The following is a 25,816-nucleotide window of genomic DNA, read 5'->3' as shown; positions in this document are numbered from 1 at the left end:
TCAGAACCTGTAAATAGATTTTCTTTTAATAACATTCAAATATAAAATTAAAATACATAATATAATGACTGAGATATTATCGCCATAGCTAAATTAATATTTTAGTTACCTGTAATGGGATTTATCATTTTTATTGAGAAATCGTAGCCATCTTCACCTTGCCAAAATATAATGGGATATTGCAGTGCATCATATGAGCGGTGTGTTTCCTTTATACGTTGTAATTGATCATTCCGACGATGTAAAACAATATCACGGGATTCCAAGTTTTCTCCAACTACAACGATAGCAACTTCATCAATAGTTGGTGCATTAAAACGTCTTGTATGTTGACCTGCAGGTGTTTTATCAGCTCTGATTACAATTTTGTGATTATCGGATGGCATCAGATCCAGGGCAGTTTTAAACAATATAATCAATTGATTGTGTTGATGAAATAAAGTTTGTAATTGTTCTACAATAGACCTCTTTAGTAAATTGTTATGTGCACAACGCAGATCAATTTCTTGTGGTGAATTGCCCATAAAATAAATTTGCAGGAATTTGTTGTCGCTATCTGACACTGGTAACAGTGAACCTACTCTGTGATATATTTGCCCTTGTGTCTGTAAATAAAATAAAATATTATGGTGTGGTATAAATTAATGGATTGTCAGTGATCAAACTTAAATAATATTTGATCTTAAAAAGTATATATTTAGTTTGAACTAATATATATGTAATATAAAATATAATAAAAGTGTCACTGAAACTGAATCACCATATAATATGATGACTAAGTGATATATAAGTGATTAAGAAATTGAAGATTAGTGACACATCTTAACTTTTGTGACAGAAAATTTTGTTCGCTAAAATAATTATGAGTAACTGCTATAATACATACCTTGAAAGTTGGCATAAAATTTTCCCGAACTACATTTGTTGCCCCAAATGAAGTCATTTGAAAGCAATTGTTATATTGTTGGATATGTGTCAAAAAGTGTATAGAATCTGTTCCTATTCCTGAAACCAATGAGTACAATGGTTCTGGTGGTGGGTCCAATGGTATCAATTTCACTTTACCATTTGCGCAACACAATCCATTGGCTTCGTTTTTGTATTTTAATGCCTTACAGTGTGAGCAAACCGAGTTCATAGAACCAATATCAACACATTGGTAGTTACTGTAGTCAATTGACACATCGTAACTGAAAGCAGCTCGATTCAAACTTGCGCGATTATTAGTTGAATGTCTCGCTCGCGCTTCACGCGTTTGTGATATCCGAATTCTTTCACGTTCATTTCCGTCGTCACGTTCTTGTGCCGTACGATTAGATCGGTAATTAGCTTGGTTTGTAGCATTTCTGGTTCTTCTACCTAAATTGCTTCGTCGTATAGGAGGCATATGAAATATAAATTAGTTTTTCACTAATCACGAACTAAACAAACACTAACTAAGTAAACACTCTGCACAAAACACGAATTTGTTTCGTGTATCAGTTGACAAAAGCAAACTCAGTAGATTAGGTCACAGACAACTTTTTTTTTTTTTACATTTTATATGACTTGAAGTCAAATCCTTTTAAGCCGTACGAATTGTAACGCGATTTTTGTTTGACTGATGTAATGACGTGGAAACTGATGCATTTTATCTCGCGTGCCGAAACTAATACAAAAGAAACGCGAGTTTCGGAACGCGATATTAAACTTCTCCAACTATGTATTCTGTGCTCCAACGCACACACGCACATTGTTTTGATAGATATGATCTTTGACGTTAGGAACACACCTACATTGCTTAGACAACAGTGTGTGCTTGTAATTTAATATGAACTTTATACCATAGCAATAAAGCTCAAATTGACTACGTTTTAGTTACAAATCATTTGTATAGGAAAAAGAAAAGGGCTATTTTTAGGGTTTTTCCAGCAATAATTCTAATTTTTCTCGCCGTAAAAACCATCCTTGAACTTCAACGAACATTTTAAAAAAGGATTTGGCCAAATTGGCCGAGGCGTTGTTGAGTTATGCGCTTACCAACACATTTTGCGATTCATTTTAATATGAACTTTATACCATAGCAATAAAGCTCAAATTGACTACGTTTTAGTTACAAATCATTTGTATAGGAAAAAGAAAAGGGCTATTTTTAGGGTTTTTCCAGCAATAATTCTAATTTTTCTCGCCGTAAAAACCATCCTTGAACTTCAACGAACATTTTAAAAAAGGATTTGGCCAAATTGGTCGAGGCGTTGTTGAGTTATGCGCTTACCAACACATTTTGCGATTCATTTTTATATATTAGATACGTTCATCTCCTCATTGAGCCGCTTTAGTCAGTTATCTGCTGGTCGTCTTCTTTGATAAGTGCTTGTTTCGTTCCTCCCGTATTGCCCACGTCTTTCTTCATCTGCAAATACCCTTTTCACTGGGTCTCGGTTGTCTGTTTTTGGTTTAATTCTTATTTTCTTAAAAATTAGTCCACTCCATTGAGGCAGGATGCTGCAGGAACCAGTTTCGAATTATTCCAGATTAAAAAGTCTTGATTGCCAAATCATTTAATATCAATGATGCGTTTCACCCTTTTGGGGCATCATCAGATTGTAGAAAAGTAGGCGATATGTAACCATCCGTCATGAAGCCATATAAAATGGAAAATGGGCGCAACGGTTTCTTGATGTTTTCTGTTTGTTTTTGTACGTCATCCAGGCTTGTTTCTAGTTCTTCCGTATCGTCTCTAATTTTCTTGATCCAGTCTACCAGTTATTTCAAATTCCTAAGTTTCTCTATAATTTTTATTGTTAATGTCGTTTCTGGTGTCTTCGTGATGTGGCCAAAGAAAGAAGCCTTGTTCAAGCGCATAATACCTATAATATGCTCCAGTTCCCAGTACACAATTTCATTTGCACTATCCTCCGTTGTCCTTCCATTTAATATTTTTTGTTTGTATTTGTTCTAGTTATTCTTCTCTCAATTTTTAGGATTTTGTCGATTCTGTTTCTCTGAGTGACTTTTTAAGAGATTCTTTTGCACATATGTCTTTTGGTTGAACCACCGTCTTGTACTATTTTAGTTTTGATTTTACTGATAGGCATTTTTTATTGTACGTAGACTATGTTAGTTCATCAAATTATTCGTTCTTTCTTGCCAAGCAGGTTTTTAATTTACGCTGAACGATATTTACTTTTTTGATGCATACTGTTGTGTTCAAATGTGTGTGAAATCTTACTGGACTTAACTGCTAAGTTCATCAGTCCGAAGCTTACACACGACATAACCTAAATTATCCTAAGGACAAACACACACACCCATGCCCGAGGGAGGACTCGAACCTCCGCCGGGACCAGCCGCACAGTCCATGACTGCAGCGCCTTAGAGCGCTCGGCTAATCCCGCGCGGCTATACTGTTATGTCGCTTAGTACTAGTGAGTATGTATGTTACCATCATTACTGTCATTCCGAATGATATCTGGAGACCCATTTTTTGTGTTATATTTCGTAGGCTTATTATTTGATGTGTGGCTGCTTGCATATTATTAGCTAGTAACGCTAACTCATCTGCAAATCCCAAGCAATTAAAATTTATATGATCTGTCTTGGTTCCAATTTGTATTTTCTTAGGATTTTCCTTGTTCCAGTCTTCAAGTATTCCAGACGTAAGTTGTCAATGTGGGTGAGAGGTGCTTTAATTGGATCTTTATTTGCGTATATTAATATGGCCCTGTGTATCTGACGTAATTAAATCGCTGCCCGCCAGTATAATGATAAATGAGTTGGTGTATCTACAAAATTGTCCGCCCCCGGTAGCTGAGTGGTCAGCGCGACAGAATGTCAATCCTAATGGCCCGGGTTCGATTCCCGGCTGGGTCGGAGATTTTCTCCTCACAGGGAGTGGGTGTTGTGTTGTCCTAATTATCATCATTTCATCCCCATCGACGAGCAAGTCGACGAAGTGGCGTCAAATCGAAAGACTTGGACCCGGCGAACGGTCTACCCGACTGGAGGCCCTAGTCACACGACATTCATCTACAAAATTAAACTAGGATCTCAGTTAACTCAGTTTATTACACAGAAATTCAAAAGAAATGGTTTAACAGTGGTGGCGGTGGTGGTTAGTGTTTAACCTCCCGTCGACAACGAGGTCATTAGAGACGGAGCGCAAGCTCGGGTTAGGGAAGGATTGGGAAGGAAATCGGCCGTGCCCTTTCAAAGGAACCATCCCGGCATTTGCCTGAAACGATTTAGGGAAATCACGGAAAACCTAAATCAGGATGGCCGGAGACGGGATTGAACCGTCGTCCTCCCGAATGCATTTAACAGTCATTGAAAATATTAAGCTAATGCCTTGGCAAATCTGGATGAGGAATGTGATTCGAATGAACGTGCATCTAGATAAAACATAAACGTTCCCTGGAGCCGTATCGTGGCTACGAAGCCAGGTGCGTAAAGAAAGCAAACACTACAGAAGAATATACATGTGCATGTATTGCCAGGGTTGAAAGTATGTTGAACCTCTAACTGCAGGTAAGTCCACAGAACGAAGATTGAAATTGCTGTACATTGTTAAGAATAATACGTCTTTCCATATAATTCACCTCTGTAGTGGCAGAAACTCATCATACTCACAATCTGCAAAGGCGGCTGCAGTGGTTGCAAAATGAGTCACTGGCTCTGTACAAACAACCTGCGTCTGACAAACAACCCCTGGAGTGCGAGGTCGAAAAAGGCCAATGATGTTTACGGTTTTCGACGACCTACATATTTTCTGCCATGCAACCACGGTATTGGCTGTTAATGGCAGCAGGGGGCGGAACTGGAAGCATCCAATGGTCAGCACAGCATGCGGCTACGGAGTGTAGTTGAACTGCTTAGTCGACGAACAAATCACAACAGTGCCAGAGTGCTAGTGGTGTTGATACAAAGCAGGGCAATGGCAACGATAAAAAAAGCAAACATTGCACTATATCTACAACAACAGTTGCAGAAGTTGACATTTCGTCAGAGAAGAACCCAAGGAATTTCGCAGATTGAGAAAGAATTGGTAGATGAAATATTAGCGTTTCTGAAAGATGAGTTAGTGGAATGTATAGCGTCGTATGCGGACAAAGTACATGAGGAATACAACGATGACAATACCTGTTTAAAAAGTGAAAGTGATACTGAAACAGGTGTCAAGCCACGTGGCTGACCGTCCTTGTCGGACAAGGAGCCGCAAATCCCGTCTCTAGTGAAACGTAGCAAATGACAATCGTAGCCCAAGATGAGGATACTAAACATAATTACGTACACGGAATATCCTCCGCACCTTAGTAAAAAAACGATTATGAACAGATTTCGTATAAGTCCGCAGAAATCTGACCGTCTAGTGCATAAGAAAAATTATGGATATTCAAGGGAGCACAAGGCGCACTTTTTACAAAAACTGGTGTTTGCGCGTTTCAAGGATGCTCGATACAGTTTGTAGGACGTGCATGATAGTGACCTACTACGTTATGCACATCAAATTGCGTGCGACACAGATTACAGTGATTTCAAGGGAAGCAGTGGATGGTTGCATAGCTTCAAACAGGACTACAGAATTGAGGGAAGTAAGGTGACGAAATTTCAAATAAAGCATCAACTTGTCGATGCACAGCAAACTGCGGAATGGGCCGGAAAATTTATAGAGGAGATTAACTTATTCCACCGTTCATTGAGGAATCTGTTTTCAACTCCAACCAATAGGGCTTTGAAGAGGAAATGCATATGAAAGAAACCCTGGAAATTAGAGATACCAAGAGAGCTGTATCACGATCAACTAACATTAATACATAATGCATTCGTATACAATTACGCCGACGGTAATCTGGATGGTAAATTGTCTGGAAAGTTATTTACTGCGCTGCTAGAAGTTGGAAGTGCGCTGCCCCTAAGATTCTTTCTCGTGTGCATGATCTTGGAAGGACAGTAGGGAATATTTACGTCACAGCAAGCAAGAGTAGCAAAATGAGCGTAAGAGAACTACAACTATGATATGAGCACTGCTTTTGGCCAACAGCTGTTAAAAATAACTTGCCTCTGCTTGATTCCTAGTCTGCATATAAAAATCGTACTCCTTTAGAGCAAACTATCACTACTGAAAAGTGTGTGACATTGCAGTTCATACCACCTGGAAACACTGGATGTTTGTTTTTACCGTGCTTATAAAACATGTTATCGCACTGTCTGCAGTTGCGACTTAAAGGACTGCCAATTTCACGATAAGCTTCACGACAGACTGATTCGCATTCGGTTGCATGCAATCACATTCCATCTGCTCTCAACACCCCTTTATACCAATATGAGTCTATATGCATTCTTTAAGAACGAATACCTAGCTGAAAGTAATGCACGGTTGGTAATTCCCACACAATTAGCCTTCGATCTTGATGGTGCAGACCTTTGTGATCACTGTGACGCGTCTTCTTTCATTCGGTGTTCGTGGTCCAAGTTAATGGTTGTTTTGCACATTTCTTGAATGTCAACGATGTCCATTTTGTGAAGTGTAATACATACATCCTATAGAAGATTGATCCCTGCACCTACCGGATACACATTTCTGTCGCCATCCTGACGCGCATGGTGAGTCATGTTTTATAGTTAAAATTTCTCCTGTCACACTTCAAATTTGGTTTAGTAAATACTGATCTTGCGACCTCGCACCAAGGGGTTTCTTGTACGTTCAGCTCAGCCGGATGAGAGCTTCTCGTCACAGGCGAGCCTGGAAAGTTGACAGAGGTGAAAAAAAAATGTTCAAATGTGTGTGAAATCTTATGGGACTTAACTGCTAAGGTCATCAGTGCCTAAGCTTACACTCTACATAACCTAAATTATCTTAAGGACAAACACAAACACCCATACCCGAGGGAGGACTCGAACCTCCGCCGGGACCACCCAGAGGTGAAGTCTGTCCGAGAAGTCACCTGTCTGAGAAGTGACTTCCTGCTGTCCGCTTCTAGCAAGAAAGAATCGGCTCTCCACGTTTTTTGGCACTGCATAATTTTGATTGGTTGATTGATACATATTGTGAGTGCTGACCCGTAAGAAGTTGTTGCACATCTCCCTCCCTTACTCTCATTTCAGATAGTTAACCAGTAACAAAATTCATTACGCTTGGCGCTCCAAATCTGTGCCCTACTCTCTCCCTCGGTCTGCCTACGTTCGTGTGCTGACCAATAAGGGTGGACATCGGTAAGCACTGCCATATTTCTGACTCTCACTTTCGAGTTATCCATGTTAATCACTCGTAAACATTTTTACACTTCGTTAAACATTCGGATTTTGCAAGACCTGAGTGCAGTTTCGGTACCTCACAGTCTTCAAAGGTACCGCAAACTTATGTTCGCACTCCACTCTCTAAGATGTTATCTTAACGGCCAGTGTATTTCGACGAATTGTGACTTTCTGCAGTTCTTTCCACAACATGACTGAAATTTCTCATATGTAGCAGATGGAAGGAGCAATTTATATTTAACTAGAAAAAGCTTTTTATAGCCGAGATCACATTAATTAACATATATAATTGACGATCAGTTTCGACAGCTGTTATCTTCTCGTCTTAAAAAATTTTTTCGATTATAAATCGTCTTTCATGATGAGTTTATCGTTCATGCCTTGTTGCCATTATGGCGGTGAATGTATACCACATTATACATAGGTTTGTGAAAAGTAAATCCATGTACAGATAAAAAGCACCTTGCGCAAATGGGCATGTTCACACATGTAGCACAGTGCTGAGTCTTGTTAGGTCTTAAAATGCACGATATACGAGGTTCATTCAAGTTCTAAGGCCTCCGATGTTTTTTCTAATTTACTACTCACCCGAAATCGATGAAACTGGCGTTACTTCTCGACGTAATCGCCCTGCAGACGTACACATTTTTCACAACGCTGACGCCATGATTCCATGGCAGCGGCGAAGGCTTCTTTAGGAGTCCGTTTTGACCATTGGAAAATCGCTGAGGCAATAGCAGCACGGCTGGTGAATGTGCGGCCACGGAGAGTGTCTTCCATTGTTGGGAAAGGCCAAAAGTCACTAGGAGCCAGGTCAGGTAAGTAGGGAGCACGAGGAATCACTTCAAAGTTGTTATCACGAAGAAACTGTTGCGTAACGTTAGCTCGAAGTGCGGGTGCGTTATCTTGGTGAAACAGCACACACGCAGCCCTTCCCGGACGTTTTTGTTGCAGTGCAGGAAGGAATTTGTTCTTCAAAACATTTTCGTAGGATGCACCTGTTACCGTAGTGCCCTTTGGAACGCAATGGGTAAGGATTACGCCCTCGCTGTCCCAGAACATGGACACAATAATTTTTTCAGCACTCGCGGTTACCCGAAATTTTGTTGGTGGCGGTGAATCTGTGTGCTTCCATTGAGCTGACTGGCGCTTTGTTTCTGGATTGAAAAATGGCATCCACGTCTCATCCATTGTCACCACAGACGAAAAGAAAGTCCCATTCATGCTGTCGTTGCGCGTCAACATTGCTTGGCAACATGCCACACGGGCAGCCATGTGGTCGTCCGTCAGCATTCGTGGTACCCACCTGGATGACACTTTTCGCATTTTCAGGTCGTCATGCAGGATTGTGTGCACAGAACCCACAGAAATGCCAACTCTGGAGGCGATCTGTTCAACAGTCATTCGGCGATCCCCCAAAACAATTCTCTCCACTTTCTCGATCATGTCGTCAGACCGGCTTGTGCGAGCCCGAGGTTGTTTCGGTTTGTTGTCAGACGATGTTCTGCCTTCATTAAACTGTCGCACCCACGAACGCACTTTCGACACATCCATAACTCCATCACCACATGTCTCCTTCAACTGTCGATGAATTTCAATTGGTTTCACACCACACAAATTCAGAAAACGAATGATTACACGCTATTTTAGTAAGGAATACGTCGCCATTTTAAGTATTTAAAACAGTTCTCATTCTCACCGCTGTCGGTAAAATTCCATCTGCCGTACGGTGCTACCATCTCTGGGACGTATTGACAATGAACGCGGCCTCATTTTAAAACAATGCGCATGTTTCTATCTCTTTCCAGTCCGGAGAAAAAAAATCGGAGGCCTTAGAAGTTGAATGCACCTCGTATAGTAAAAATGCACGTCTGTATAAATGTACGTTCATGTGACATGTTGTACACATCATGGGTACATCTCAGTCGAATTATGTGGTGCAATTGCTCATCCGCCATGTTCTGGTCAGACAAATTTGGTGGCCATTCATCAACGTGAATTCACTGTCATGGCCCTCAAACTCCTGTTGCGCGAATCCGGCCTTGGTCACGGACAATGTTCGGGAAGACATCAATCTCGACGGGATGCAGGTGGTCAGCAATAATGTTCACGTAGTCCACAATTGTCGTGGAGCTTTCTATTACTACCACAGGTAAAATGGACGCCTAGGTGAACGCCCCCATTGGCAAATACTGCACCCGTTGTCCTGCGACCGTATCAAGGTGTATGTTTCAAGCAGATGTTCGCCTGGGTGACGGCGTGTGCAGACAGGACCATTAACCTGACGAAACAAGAAACGTGATTCATCCGACTGGGCGACGTGTTAACATTGATCTCTTGACAAATCTCGATTATTCTGCACCCAGTGCAATCGTAACTGACTGCGTCGTTGGGTCGATATGGTAACAGATACACCATGTGATCAAAAGTATCTGAACACACCTAAAAGCAACGTTTTTCATATAAGGTGCATTGTGCTACCACTTACTGCCAGGTAAGGCATAATCCATATCAGCGACCTCAATAGTCATTAGAAATCGTGACATAGCAGAATGGGGCGGACCGCGGAACTCACGGACTTCGAACGTGGTCAGGTGATTAAAATGGCTCTGAGTACTATGGGACTTAACATCTGAGGTCATCAATCCCCTAGTACTTAGACCTACTTAAACTTAACTAACCTAAGGACATCACACACATGCATGCCCGAGGCAGGATACGAACCTGCGACCGTCGCGGTCGCGCGGTTCCAGACTGAAGCGCCTAGAACCGCTCGGACACTCCGGCCGGCTTCAGGTGATTATGTGTCAGTTGTGTGATACGTCTGTAACCGAGATTTTCACATTCCTAAATATCCCTAAGTCCACTGTTTCCGATGTGATAGTGAAGTGGAAACGTGAAGCACTAAAGCGTACAGACCGACCTCGTCTGTTGACTGACAGAGACTGCCGACAGTTGAAGAGGGTCGTAATGTGTAATAGGCAGACATATATCCAGACCATTACACAGGAATTCCAAACTGCATCAGGGTCCACTGCAAGTACTACGACAGGCTGGAGGTGATAAAACTTGGATTTCACGGTCGAGCGGCTGCTCATAAGCCACACATCACATCGGTAAATGCCAAACGACGCCTTGCTTGGTGTAAGAAGCGTAAACATTGGATGATTGAACAGTGGAAAAACGTTGTGTGAAGTGACGAATCACGGTACACAATGTGGCAATCCATTGTTATGGTGTGGGTATGGCGAATGCCCGGTGAACGTTATCTGCCAGTGTGTATAGTGCCAACATTAAAATTCGGAGGCGGTGGTGTTATGGTGTTGTGTTTTTCATGGAGGGGGCTTGCACCCCTTGTTTTGCATGGCACTATCACAGCACAGGCCTACATTGATGTTCAAAGCACCTTCTTGCTTCCCCTGTTGAAAAGAAATTCGGGTATGGCGATTGCATCTTTCAACACGATGGAGTACCTGTTCATAATGCACGGCCTTTGGCGCAGTAGTTACACGACAATAACATACCTATAATGGACTGGCCTGCTCAGAGTCCTGACCTGAATCCTATAGAATACATCTGGGATGTTTTGGAACGACTACTTCGTGCCAGGCCTCAATGACTGACATCGATACCTCTCCTCAGTGCAGCACTCCGTGAAGAATGGGCTTCCATTTCCCAAGAAATGGTCTGAGAGTGTAGAAGCTGTCATCAAGGCTAAGGGTGAACCAACACCATACTGAATTCCAGCACTACCTATGGAGGGCGCCACGAACTTGTAAGTCATTTTCAGCCAGGTGTCCGTATACTTTTGATCACAAGTGTAGGAGTCATTTGCTGTGGAGTCGCATGTTCAGCAATGTCCCCGAACGGTGTGCTCTGAAACACTCGTGCCTGCACCAGCATCGTAGTCTTGTGACGTCTCCTGGGAAGCCCTATGAAAATTAAACTAAACCTATACCAGACGTGTAAATGTGAAGCTTAAAGTAAGTACAAAACTGAGTGTATTTCCATCGATAAACATCGTAGCTAATACGACAGATAATTATAAAACCTACAACTCGTTAATATGATATTTTTTGTGTTAAAATACTTATAAAACATGTATTTTTGGTGTCAAAGAATAACTATAAAATGTAAAGACGTTCTTCGTAATCATGGAAATTCTGTCTCATTAATGTTAAAAAGACCTGGTTCAAAGATCTAATCCTTTTTTGTCGTTGCTGTTGAAGAATTAAGTCACTTTGCTTGTCTTGAAGCACTAAGCATTTGATGTACGTGTTTCCTGTTACAATATATTGTGAAAAGTGAATTTCACCTGTTTTTATTCAAATCGGCTCCCCCCCTTGGAAATATTTAAGTGGAAATAATTACTTCGAGTGAGTTTTGTAGAAGATAGCCCATCTGGCTTTCTTTTGTCGTAATGACGCACTGGCATCCATTACGTGGAATATAACTAAAATATTAAGTATTACGTAATCAATACTTTGAATACTGATAATTTTCAAGTATTAATATTTACCAAGTTCATTTTATCAGAATTTTTACGGAATTACATAGATAAATTTAAGTGCAGTAGGTAACAAGACTTAGATTTGCTTGATTTGCTTAACGATATCTCTGAGTTTGCAATTAAATTTATTTCTGTCAAGTAAATGCTTACCCGAACGGAAGCCAGTGCGATATAAATGAAATTATTTATCTCGGTTTAAAATCCTTACTCTACGTAGGTGGTTATATTGCCTCTTTCTTCGCAACAATTTATTTATCGGGCAATAACAATAATAGTTTCATGCTACTTCTTATTATCTTTGAATTATCCGCGAGTTTGGATAACGTAATTAAACCAAAACTGGACCCATTTTAGTGATATTTTTGTCCGCGTAGAAACTTTGATTATCGTCGGCCTACATGTGATTATCGTCGGACTACAAGTAAGCCGCATTTACCTCTTCCCAAACAATCCCGGCCACACATCTTACATTAAAATCAAAACATTTAAAAACTAAAGAAGAGAGAAAGACGATATACTCCGTCGTCGGAACTGCCGCAGAACGTCTATCCTGCCTCAGCGAGCGGCCAATCCTCTGAATTTTACATAAAAATGTTAAAAGACCATACCTGGTTGAGTGGAGAAACTCTAATGAAATATATAAAATAAACGTACATCTTTCAACTGTATACGAGACGTAAATAATATAGGGGTATACGGGATGAGAAATTAAGTATACAGAGCTTCCAGATCTGGTACTTAATAATTACTCAAAGCTATCTGGACGTCCAGTCGTACTGAGCTTCGGTGACAAACAACAGTGTAATTCTATGCTGCTTCAACTCTAGGCTAGTGTTCATCAGTGACAGTAGCTGGCGGGTGTTGGCGTGCCAATCTCTCGGCAATAGGTGACCAGATGTTTTCAGTGGGTGAGATCTCCGGAAATCTTGTTGACAACGGCAACAGTCAAACACTGTGTGGACGAAGGCCACCACATCATTATTACCATGCAGTCTTGGTACATCTTGGTGACATAGCTTCACAGACACCTCGAATGCAAGGTACAGCCACCGGACTTAAGATAGCATAAATATAACGGCCAGTGTCCAAATTACCGGCTATGCGATCTTGCTGTGTCCCAATAGCAGCACAAAGCATTCCGGCAGGTGCTGGGTCTGTATGACGATGACGAATGCAAACTTACAACGTTCGTTCTGCTCGGAGACTGCACATACAGATACGTCGATCGTGATGCTGTACACACAACCTCCCTTGTAACCAATGTTGTTGTTCGCTCGCGGCTGCTGTGCCAAGGGAAGCACCAACAATGGTCGCTGGGCTGACAGCCCGTGGCACTCCAGACATCGTCATACTAAGTGAGAATATTTGTCTCGTTGAAAACTAGCTCTTTTCATAATTCAAGGAATGTTACGAGGCTGTGCTACCCAGCACAGTCAAGTGAAAAGTATAACAGTCCTGCTGGTAGCTAGTCGCTTGCGACCATCGAGATTCTGCTGACATTCGTCGGAGGATATAGCATACCTTCCTTCAGTGACGCGGTTCGATGCATGGTTTTTGATAAGAACTCTTGATATATTAAGTATGTATTACTGATATCAAAGGAAAGGTAGTTAAGCTGTATCGACTAATAATATAAAAAATGAGTATATTTATGATACCTATAGTTTCATGTTATTTACTGGGCGTTGTTATTTCCTTCTGTTACGTGGGACCAACTGCGGCGGACTTGCTACAACGAGGTACGGCGTCACTGGACGTTGGTCACCATACGCGTGAAGCTGTCGGCCGTGCCAAGCCGAAAGACGTTGTCGTCGGAATTTTGGCCTTTTATTGTTATTAAAAAAGATACTCTTTTGAATTGTAGAAAGAAAAACAGAGGAATAGCTTTGTATGATCTTAATTTATGTATCAGTTGTTGCCTGGTAGTCTTCAGAGCATTAAGTCACATTCATTACGTGTTAGCAACGAGAGTTTCTGTGTGGTGTCACCGCCAGACACCACACTTGCTAGGTGGTAGCCTTTAAATCGGCCGCGGTCCGTTAGTATACGTCGGACCCGCGTGTCGCCGCTGTCAGTGATTGCAGACCGAGCGCCGCCACACGGCAGGTCTAGAGAGACGTCCTAGCACTCGCCCCAGTTGGACAGCAGACTTTGGCAGAGATGGATCAATGACAAATACGCTCTCATTTGCCGAGACGATAGTTAGCATAGCCTTCAGCTACGTCATTTGCTACGACCTAGCAAGGCGCCATTACCAGTTTATATTGAGATTGTAATTAATGTATCATCCAGAGCGATGTTCTCCAATTATGGATTAAAGTTAAGTATTCCAAGAACTACGTTCTTTTCTTATTAGACTCAACTCCTTTAACTGTTCCAGACCTCACGCCAGTCTGCGTGAGCTTAAACGCGTGCATTTCGGCCTCCTCTAGCAACACGGTGTTGGCTCTTCTGCCAACACATCATTCTGTTATTACATTCACGATACAAAAGTGTTGTGAAGAACTAATAAAACCGAACAGGGGATGTTATTAGTGGAAATTTTATAACCATATTGAAAAGTTATTTGTTGCAAGAGTGTTTGTGCTATATGCGCATTGCGTTAAATCTCATCCAGATCATGTTGTTGAAGAGAAGCCGAATCACTGAGTGAAACTAAATTCCGCCCGAACAGACTATGAAGGCCCAATGGTACCGATCGGCCGCCGTGTAATCCTACGCCCACAGGCGTCTCTGGACGCGGATATGGAGCGGCATGTGGTCAGCACACCGCTCTCCCGGCTGTATGTCAGTTTAGGAGACGGCAGTCTCCACTTCTCAGTCAAGTATGTGTGCATCACAAGGGCTGAGAGCACTCTTCTTGCCAACAGCGATCGGCAGACAAGATGGTCACCCATCCAAGTACTAGCCCAGCCCGACAGTGCTTAACTTCGGTGATCTGACGGGAACCGGTGTTACCATTGCGGCAAGGCCGTTAGCCAGTCATTGAGTGAGGGTGAGAAAAAGGAAAGTGGACTACGATGAAGTGACTTTGAGTGCTGGAGACAGTATTAACACCCACGATCAATTTCTAGGTGATCTATAGTTTTCAAAAGTGAAAAGATGCCATAACTTTGGACAATTACGTGACTTTAGCTGAGAGATATGAGTTACGTAGCTGCTAAGAGCATTAAATGACCGAACCGCCCAACATATAGCATCAACTTTGCTAATATCCTTGCGAACGTAAGTTATTAACGACTTACACGGTTAGGTCAATTGGCTGACATGGTGAAGAAATAGTATGTGTACGTCAATCATCTCAAGATCCTGCATGGAAATGAGCGTTCCTTTCCTAAACCTATTGATTCCATATCCGCATGACTGTCGTGACATCCTGACCAAAGTGGCAGCATTATCGCCGAACGGAAAGTCAGAATTTCGATACGCGACGATCCTGCCACTATCCAAACCCGACACGTGCTGGTAGACATTTCTCCTTCATATTTTTTCAGAAAACAACAAGCATTCAAATGAGATTTCTGAGTGAGGAACCTATGGTATCATTCGAAGAGTGAGGATCCAGGATTCAGGCTGTGTTTGAACTCGACTCGAACTGTTCGAACAGTTTAAGACACAATTCGGGAAGCCTAAGGTTCTGCTAGATCTTTAGATCGCCCTCCGATCTAGTGACTTTTATTGGTACTATCGCAACAAACTCTCTTAGCATTTTTATTCGCACTATGGATTTTAACAATAAAAATAATTGTGAAACATGATCTGTAACATGTTCTAAGGTGCAGGTCATGCGCAACAACGGCAACTAATAAATAAAAGATGGCAGACATGATTCTGTCCAATTCTCAAAGTTTCTTCGATCTAGTGATTGATGGTACTACTTCCAAGACGGGTCTTACCGATGCAATTCATTCTCGCGATAAAAATTGCTCACTTTTTCGTTTGTAAGGCATTCAATTCCTAATTAGTTGTCTTGATTGTTTGATCTTAAAGTTGCCGTCTTGTTTTCAAACTGATTAAAATCTGGTAACGTTTTTATCTGTTACTCAAGTTTGTGAGCAGGGATTGAATTGCTCATTTGCAATGTACTTCGTAAATCATTACCGTCTCTCACAAACAAATAAAATGTGATACTAGGTCGAGTCAAGTATTGTTTTTTTGGAGGACAACATTTTCGTCTTTGTCTGTTGCCTTTACCGAAAAATCACCATAAATGTCTATATCCATATATAACGGTGCTATATGAGAACTCATTGTAATTTTGTTGAGATACTATACGAGTTCGTTCGGTGGTAGGATTTAATGCTCTTTGCTCCAGTGTTTCACGAAATTATGAAGTTTTAAACGGAGCCATAGCTTCTTGTTGTAGCTAGTTCATAGTTTCTTGAGCGTCCCTTGCACCCGCGCAGCGCGAGCCGAATGTCACGTGATTGTTCGAACCAGCTCGATACTGTATCGAATGTTGTGGTGCATCTGGAAATCTGGAGCTCGTTCGAACGCGAGTATCGTTTGTCCAGCCCTATCCAGTATAAAGTTGGTACCTTATGACGGAATCACAAGCTAAAGAAAGTCATTGCCAGACGCAGTCATAAACGAGAGACATCGTCGAAGACACACCCTCAAGATGTTACGTACGCCACCGCTGCTGGGAGTTTACTGACGTCAAAGCGCATTGACGCTCACCCACTCTTATAGCAACCTCATTGTGGTTGAGACGCAGTTAGTCAGAATAGTGAACTAAAGTTCAGAGTTAAACGATAATTGATTGTCATATTAGTCTGAGAACATTACTGTGTAGAACATTTATTCATTATAAGAACTATAAACATTTGAACAGTTGTTATAGTGTTCTTCGATTGTATTATGTATTATCGTTCCACATACGAACGTGGACGTCTTCTAAAGATGACTATTTATTTTACTTACACTAATCTTCATAGCGGCCTTCTCTTATGATAAAAGTTGTTCATTTAGCCTTACACCAAGGACTTTGGTTAGCTGAGCGCAAACTGTGAACAAGCTCTCTGATTAAGACTCTGGTTAGCGGAGCGCAAACTGTGAACAAGCTCTCTGATTAATACTATTTATTTGTCCCTGAGTGCCAAGCTGCCTGAAGTTCCTTAAAATTTGAATTGATCATCAGCCCTATTCTTTAACCTACGGAGAAAACTGTCCAATAGTATCCAGAATGAGATTTTCACTCTGCAGCGGAGTGTGCGCTGATATGAAACTTCCTGGCAGATTAAAACTGTGTGCCCGACCGAGACTCGAACTCGGGACCTTTGCCTTTCGCGGGCAAGTGCTCTACCATCTGAGCTACCGACGCACGACTCACGCCCGGTCCTCACAGCTTTACTTCTGCCAGTATCTCGTCTCCTACCTTCCAAACTTTACAGAAGCTCTCCTGCGAAACTTGCAGAACTAGCACTCCTGAAAGAAAGGATACTGCGGAGACATGGCTTAGCCACAGCCTGGGGGATGTTTCCAGAATGAGATTTTCACTCTGCAGCGGAGTGTGCGCTGATATGATACTTCCTGGTGGTAGAGCACTTGCCCGCGAAAGGCAAAGGTCCCGAGTTCGAGCCTCGGTCGGGCACACAGTTTTAATCTGCCAGGAAGTTTCATATCAGCGCACACTCCGCTGCATTCTGGAAAGATCCCCCAGGCTGTGGCTAAGCCATGTCTCCGCAATATCCTTTCTTTCAGGAGTGCTAGTTTTGCAAGTTTCGCAGGAGAGCTTCTGTACAGTTTGGAAGGTAGGAGACGAGATACTGGCAGAAGTAAAGCTGTGAGGACCGGGCGTGAGTCGTGCCTCGGTAGCTCAGATGGTAGAGCACTTGCCTGTGCAATAGTATGTTAATTACTGAACTCCAGAAGGGCCGATCAGGGATCACGCATTTTTATTTTATTTTATTTTATTTATTTATTTATTTATTTTTTTTTTTTTTTGCGTGTTAAGCAGTATTCTCTCGCAGGGTACAGGACGCTAAACATGTGGTGGCGTACACTTCTAAAGAAGTTAAACAGACTTAGTAGCTGCATTATTAAATTTATTTTCCAAGTGGAATACACACCCAAGACTATATTTACTTGGAACACACATAAAAATATTAAACACATGATTCCATACGAACAAACAGTGCTGACGCACCGATCATTTGTTAGAAAAAGGACGAATGTGTAAGGGCGCAGCATGGACGCACAAGTACTCACAGACAAAGGTTTGAAAGTAAAATTCACCACTTTCCATTGCTGAATGAACCATGGAAACCATCTCGAGGCTCACAACGAGAACGACTACGATAATCAAGTGGTCACACGATGCATGAAGTGCTTCGTAACCGATCGAACGCCGAATTAGTTTCCATCTGAATTTAGATAAAGACGATTCTGAAAACTGCCCCCAACGATGGAGCTGCATCGTTACGGGGTATCCTAACTCGAATTCGATCTAATTCCCGTCTAAAAATCACTGCTTACTAGACTGCGGAGCAGCGGCTGCCTGCTACGACTGCTCTGCCTGACGTACCGGTAAGTTCTCTCTCAAACTTGAGCTTCCTCACCTCTGCACGCAGTGAGCGACAAAACTTGGTGTGGCATATTGAACGATCCCCAGACTGCTTCTTTTAGAAACAACAGGCGTTCCCTTCAGTCAGAAGACAGAAGAAGTAACGCCCATTTGTCTCTGTCTAAAATATTCCATTGCGTTCAACGGCCGAAATTTTGAATACGGCGCCCGACGGCCTGACACAAAATGGCCAACAACGCATACCCACGCCTAGAGACGGGTGGCATCGTCTGGAGTCATAAAGTCGTTCTGGCTTCGGAAATAATTCAACTGCCTTACCGGGTTGCTAAAGCATCGCTAAACTGAGAGCCTCCACCTGAATTTGCCTCGCGTGTGTTTGTTGTTGCGCCACATTCATTTAAAATGAGCAAGTATCCATATTTGGGACTGTTGGTAATAGGTACATGTCGTACTGACGATCAGTTGTAATTAATCTCAGAATAACTACACATAAATTCATTTTACCAGAGTCATCTTCCTTCCTGGTACGGAAAATATGTCTGGAAAACGCTAGCAAGCGCTGGCACAGGAAAGACATTCTGCTGAAACTGATGGAAAAACCACCAAAATTATATAAGATTGGATTGCCTGACGCCTTTCAGACTAATACAGTTTGTATGTTGTAGAAGCTGTCGTCTAGGCTTGATACGGCATACAAAACAAGCCACTGCGTAATGTTTCCTTGCGTGCATGGTGTAGATGGCGCTATTCCTATCTGCTTTGTGTGGTAGTGCTAAAATGCTAACATACTATCTGATTAAAAGCATCCGGACGCACTACGTAATGAGGAACTGAACGCTTAATGTCTCGAGAGGCAGATCCGCCAGTGTAAGAAGAAGGCAGGGAGTACTGTGTTGTCAGGAGAGAAGCAGTAACATCAGGATGGGTCAGTAAGGAGAGGTAATTGACTTCGATGTGAACTACTTGTCATTACATGTCACTTGTGTAATAAATTCATCAGGGACGGTTCAATGTTTCTACAGCTGCTCAAGTCGAATGTTGGTTATGTGATTTTGAAATGCAAACGAAAGGAACAAGCACAGCTAAACCAAGACTAGGTGGACATTATACAGGGTGGTCCTTTGATCATGACCGGACCAAATATCTCACAAAATAAGCGTCAAACGAAAAAACTGCAAAGAACGAAACTTGTCTAGCTTGAAGGGGGAAACCAGATGGCGCTAGGGTTGGCCCGCTAGATGGCGCTGCCATAGGTCAAACGAATATCAAATGTGTTTTTTAAATAGAAACCCCCATTTTTATTACATATTCGTGTAGCACGTAAAGAAATATGAATGTTTTAGTTGGACCACTTTTTTCGCTTTGTGATAGCTGACGCTGTAATAGTCACAAACATATGGCTCACAATTTTATACTAACAGTTGGTAACAGGTAGGTTTTTTTAATTAAAATACAGAACGTAGGTACGTTTGAGCATTTTATTTTGGTTGTTCCAATGTGATACATGTACCTTTGTGAACTTATCATTTATGAGAACGCATGCTGTTACAGCGTGATTACCTGTAAATACCACATTTATGCAATAAATGCTCAAAATGATGTCCGTCAACCTCAATGCATTTGGCAATACGTGTAACGACATTCCTCTCAACAGCGAGTAGTTCGCCTTCCGTAATGTTCGCACATGCATTGACAATGCGCTGACGCATGTCGCCAGGTGTTGTCGGTGGATCACGATAGCAAATATCCTTCAACTTTCCCCACAGAAATAAATCCGGGGACGTCAGTTCCGGTGAACGTGCGGGCATGGTATGGTGCTTCGACGATCAATCCACCTATCATGAAATATGCTATTCAATACCGCTTCAACCGCACGCGAGCTATGTGCCGGACATCCATTATGTTGGAAGTACATCGCCATTCTGCCATGCAGTGAAACATCTTGTAGTAACATCGGTAGAACATTACGTAGGAAATCAGCATACATTGCACCATTTAGATTGCCATCGATAAAATGGGGACCAGTTATCCTTCCTCCAATAGTGCCGCACCATACATTAACCCGCCAAGGTCGCTGATGTTCCACTTGTCGCAGCCATCGTGGATTTTCGGTTGCCCAATAGTGCATATTATGGCGGTTTACGTTACCGCTGTTGGTGAATGACGCTTCGTCGCTTAATAGAACGCGCGCAAAAAATCTGTCATAGTCCCGTAATTTCTCTTGTGCCTAGTGGCAGAACTGTACACGACGTTCATAGTCGTCGCTATGCATTTCCTGGTGCATAGAAATACGAGGTGCATTCAAGTTCTAAGGCCTCCGATTTTTTTTCTCCGGACTGGAAAGAGATAGAAACATGCGCATTGTTTTAAAATGAGGCCGAGTTCATTGTCAATACGTCCCAGAGATGGCAGCACCGTACGGCAGATGGAATTTTACCGCCAGCGGCGAGAATGAGAACTGTTTTAAATACTTAAAATGGCGACGTTTTCCTTACTTGAACAGCGTGCAATCATTCGTTTTCTGAATTTGCGTGGTGTGAAACCAATTGAAATTCATCGACATTTGAAGGAGACATGTGGTGATGGAGTTATGGATGTGTCGAAAGTGCGTTCATGGGTGCGACAGTTTAATGAAGGCAGAACATCGTGTGACAACAAACCGAAACAACCTCGGGCTCGCACAAGCCGGTCTGACGACATGATCGAGAAAGTGGAGAGAATTGTTTTGGGGGATCGCCGAATGACTGTTGAACAGATCGCCTCCAGAGTTGGCATTTCTGTGGGTTCTGTGCACACAATCCTGCATGACGACCTGAAAATGCGAAAAGTGTCATCCAGGTGGGTGCCACGAATGCTGACAGACGGACACATGGCTGCCTGTGTGGCATGTTGCCAAGCAATGTTGACGCGCAACGACAGCATGAATGGGACTTTCTTTTCGTCTGTTGTGACAATGGATGAGACGTGGATGTCATTTTTCAATCCAGAAACAAAGCGCCAGTCAGCTCAATGGAAGCACACAGATTCACCGCCACCAACAAAATTTCGGGTAACCGCCAGTGCTGAAAAAATGATGGTGTCCATGTTCTGGGACAGCGAGGGCGTAATCCTTACCCATTGCGTTCCAAAGGGCACTACGGCAACAGGTGCATCCTACGAAAATGTTTTGAAGAACAAATTCCTTCCTGCACTGCAACAAAAACGTCCGGGAAGGGCTGCGTGTGTGCTGTTTCACCAAGACAATGCACCCGCACATCGAGCTAACGTTACGCAACAGTTTCTTCGTGATAACAAGTTTGAAGTGATTCCTCATGCTCCCTACTCACCTGACCTGCCTCCTAGTGACTTTTGGCTTTTCCCAACAATGAAATACACTCTCCGTGGCCGCACATTCACCAGCCGTGCTGCTATTGCCTCAGCGATTTTCCAGTGGTCAAAACGGACTCCTAAAGAAGCCTTCGCCGCTGCCATGGAATCATGGCGTCAGCGTTGTGAAAAATGTGTACGTCTGCAGGGCGATTACGTCGAGAAGTAACGCCAGTTTCATCGATTTCGTGTGAGTAGTTAATTAGAAAAAAAATCGGAGGCCTTAGAACTTGAATGCACCTCGTATGGTACGGGTGCAATCGATGTTGATGTAGCATTCTCAACACCGACGTTTTTGTGATTCCCGATTCTCGCGCAGTTTGTCTGCTGCTGATGTGCGGATTAGCCGCGACAGTAACTAAAACACCTACTTGGGCATCATCATTTGTCGCAGGTCGTGGTTGACGTTTCACATATGGCTGAACACTTCCTGTTTTCTTAAATAACGTAACTATCCGGTGAACGGTTCGGACATTTGGATGATGTCCAGGATTGCGAGCAGCATATATACCACGACCGTTGGGCATTTTGACGTACTTATACGTTTGTGACAATTACAGCGCCATCTAACACAAAGCGAAAAAAGCGGTCCAACTAAAACATTCATATTTCTTTACGTACTACACGAAGATGTAATAAAAATGGGGGTTCCTACTTAAAAATACGCAGCTGATACCCGTTTGACCTATGGCAGCGCCATCTAGCGGGCCAACCATAGCGCCATCTGGTTCCCCCTTCAAGCTAGACTAGTTTCGTTCTTTTTAGTTTTTTCGTTTGATGCTTATCTCGTGAGATGTTTGGCCCGGTGACTGTCAATGGACCACCCTGTATAATGACGCAGAGGGACCTACGAGCATTCCGGAGGATGGTAACATGAAATCAGCGAAAGGAATCACTCGTGAGTTCCACAGTCCTAACAGCAGTCGAGCTTTCGTAATGACTTTGCATAGATTGTTGCAGTGGTCCAGCAGATGTTCGTAAGCCACATGTTTCTGTAGTCGGTGCTAAGAGAAGCTGAGGGGTGAGAAGTGCGACGCCAGTGAACGGTGAATTACTGATTTAGAGAAATAAATCACTCCATAATCTGTCGGAATATTATGAAAGGGTTTCAGTTTGGCGAAAGCTTGAAGATCGTTTCCTGCTGTCAAGTGTAGTGCCAACAGTGAAGTACAGAGGAGTTGATGTTACGATATGGGGCTATTTTTTGTGGGGAGAGTGTGATCCCCTTATTGTGATTTAAAAGAAAAAAACGCTAAATACGAAAATATATGACACATTTCACATCATTGTGTACTGTGTACAGAGGAGGAACAGTCTGGAGACGATGACTGTTTTTATGTGCATAACAATACATCCTTTCATAATGCTGCAACGCATATAACACCACTGCCTACAATTAAAATAGTAATATAACGATAATGTTACCCTGTGAAAGAATTTTTAATTTTCTGACCGTGACAATGTATAATGCCAACGGCCTTACCGCAGTGGTCACACCGGTTCCCGTCAGATCACCGAAGTTGAGGGCTGTCGGGCTGGGTAGCACTTGGATGGGTGACCATCCGGTCTGCAGAGCGCTGTTAGTAAGCGGGGTGCACTCAGCCCCTGTGAGGCAAACTGAGGAGCTACTTGATTCAGAAGTAGCGGCTGACTTAGGCCGGGAGAGCGGTGTGCTGACCACATGGCCCTCCATATCCGTATCCAGAGACGCCTGTGGGCTGAATAATAAGCCGCATTGCTTCTGCATCCGAGACGATATTATATAATCTTCCACTTGTTCTCACCTCTTTCAGTTCACAAGATGCGCCCTCTGTGGCTGCTAGCCACCGACTGACTCACGTCACACAGGAGCCTTGCAGTTCGAGCGCCAGGTCCACCTTTTCTATTCCCGCCTAGCCATTTCCGTTGCGGAGGGACTTCACTCCAAGTTTTACTTGGTTACAATCCTATTTTCCCAATGCACAAACCATTTACAGCACATTACTTTTGACATTACATACGTAGATTAATTACAATTATATAAATTATCCTAAGTAATCAATAAAACATTTACATGGATGCTACATTAAAGAGCATAGTTACACAGAGGTCACATTAAGTAAAAACAGACAGAGAAGTTAGATAAGATCATTATAGAGGATGTCGATAATTGTGTAATAAGTACCACCTGTGAGACAGTGGTTTGTGGGCAATAACGTTCCTGAAACGGACTACCCTGTTAGAGTCCCTATCTAAACCCAGTGGAACTCCTTTGGGATGAGTCAGAACGTCGAAACTGCTCCAGACCCCTGCGTCCAACGTCATTACTTTCTCTGCTATCGGCGCTTGAGGTAGAACGAGCAGTCATCCCTCCACAGACATTCGGACACCTCACTGACAGTGTCAGCGGCAGAGTTAAGGCTGTCAGCGATGGGTCGACACGCCCGTTTTTATGTCCAGTAAGAGGTTGAAAGTCGCGAGCTCTAATCTATTCCCCTAACAATGGTTTCCCTTAAGAATTCAACTCCTATCATTATCAAAATTACCGTCTGCTGCTACGCACATACACAAACCCTTTTCTTTAAATTAATAAGCGCGCTGCAAATTACAAAAAACATCAACTCACTACCAAATCCTGTGTCGCTGCTGGCGGACACAGCAGTACGGCAGCTCGGCGACGAATCCTCGCCCAACATACGTGCGCACCACAGCAGGCGGGCTCCTACACTGGCTTCAAAACTGCCACTAGTTAATCCGTGCGCTGCGAAGCGCGACAACAATATCTTAGATTCCAGAGCTTGTGTATGCGCGCTGTAGCCAACCTTTACATTCTAAGAGAGTATTGCCAACTCTCAAGGTGATCAGATAATGTAATTTGCATATTCATGCCATTAGTACACTTCACGTGAGTTTTATGTTTGTTGCACGTCGTTTTCATAGTGCTACATTTTTTTTAATGACCAGAAATTTAGATAGGAAAGGAACTGTAAAATACGTCGGTCCCAGTGCTACAGACTGAGCCTGGATGTAGCCTGGGTGGCGGTATCGGAAACGCGCCGGCACCCCGCCGCTGGAATGGACGGAGCGCACCTGGGTCGGCGCTTGGCCCGCTGTTGCTCGCTGCCGGCCGCTATTGGCGGATGCCAGCGTTAATGACGCTATGCGGCGCGTTTAAATTGTGCAACACGGCTGCGTCTCCATTAACGGCATTCCTGTCACGGTAGCCATTAAGTGGCCTAATGACTCTGATTAGGGGCGCCATATTGCGACCCGGCCTCCCCTCTGTGTCGCCGCTACAGGCGCAGCGCCTACCAGCATATCGCGTGCATAGCACTGACAGGTGAAAGCGTGCGAGACTTCACAGGTTCGCAGCGTGAACTTTCAACGAAAGGAAGAAACCGTAGTCGTGGTCATACAGAAATGTGATATGAGGAACACAGTTTTCGTGAGCGACATTCAACCGATTTTTTGACCACCCGATACGATGTAGAATTGCTACAAGAGACTTGTGTCAGTGTGTATAGCAGTAACAACTTTCCTAAATGGGGACGGCATCTACATCTCTACTCTGCGCATCATTATTACACTACTGGCCATTAAAATTGCTACACCACGAAGATGACGTGCTGCAGACGTGAAATTTAACCAACAGCAACAAGATGCTGTGATATGCAAATGATTAGCTTTTTAGAGCATTCACACAAGGTTCGCGCCGGTAGCGACACCTACAACGTGCTGATACGACGAAAGCTTCCAACCGATTTCTCATACACAAACAGCAGCTGACCGATGTTGCCTGGTGAAACGTTTTTGTGATGTCTCGTGTAAAGAGGATAAATGCGTACCATCACGTTTCCGACTTTGATAAAGGTCGGATTGTAGCCTATCACGATTGCGGTTTATCGTATCGCGACATTGCTCCTCGCGTTGGGCGAGATCCAATGACTGTTAGCAGGATATGGAATCGGTGGGTTCAGGAGGGTAATACGGAACGCCGTGCTGGATCCCAACGGCCTCGTATCACTAGCAGTCGAGATGACAGGCATCTTATCCGCATGGCTGTAACGTCTCGTGCAGCCACATCTCGATCCCTGAGTCAACAGATGGGGACGTTTGCAAGACAACAACCATCTGCACGAACAGTTCGACGACGTTTGCAGCAACATGGACTATCAGCTCGGAGACCATGGCAGCGGTTACCC

General features: G+C 43.1%; 1 pseudogene; it reads right to left on the bottom strand.

The window, feature by feature from the left end:
• Positions 1 to 14,604: 14,604 nt before the first annotated feature.
• Positions 14,605 to 14,722, bottom strand: LOC126261288 (5S ribosomal RNA; annotated as a pseudogene).
• Between the last annotated feature and the right edge of the window lie 11,094 nt (positions 14,723 to 25,816).

This window comes from Schistocerca nitens, chromosome 5, assembly GCF_023898315.1.
Source record: "Schistocerca nitens isolate TAMUIC-IGC-003100 chromosome 5, iqSchNite1.1, whole genome shotgun sequence".
NCBI classification, from domain to species: Eukaryota; Metazoa; Arthropoda; class Insecta; order Orthoptera; family Acrididae; genus Schistocerca; species Schistocerca nitens.
This window is presented reverse-complemented; position numbering and strand designations above follow the sequence as displayed.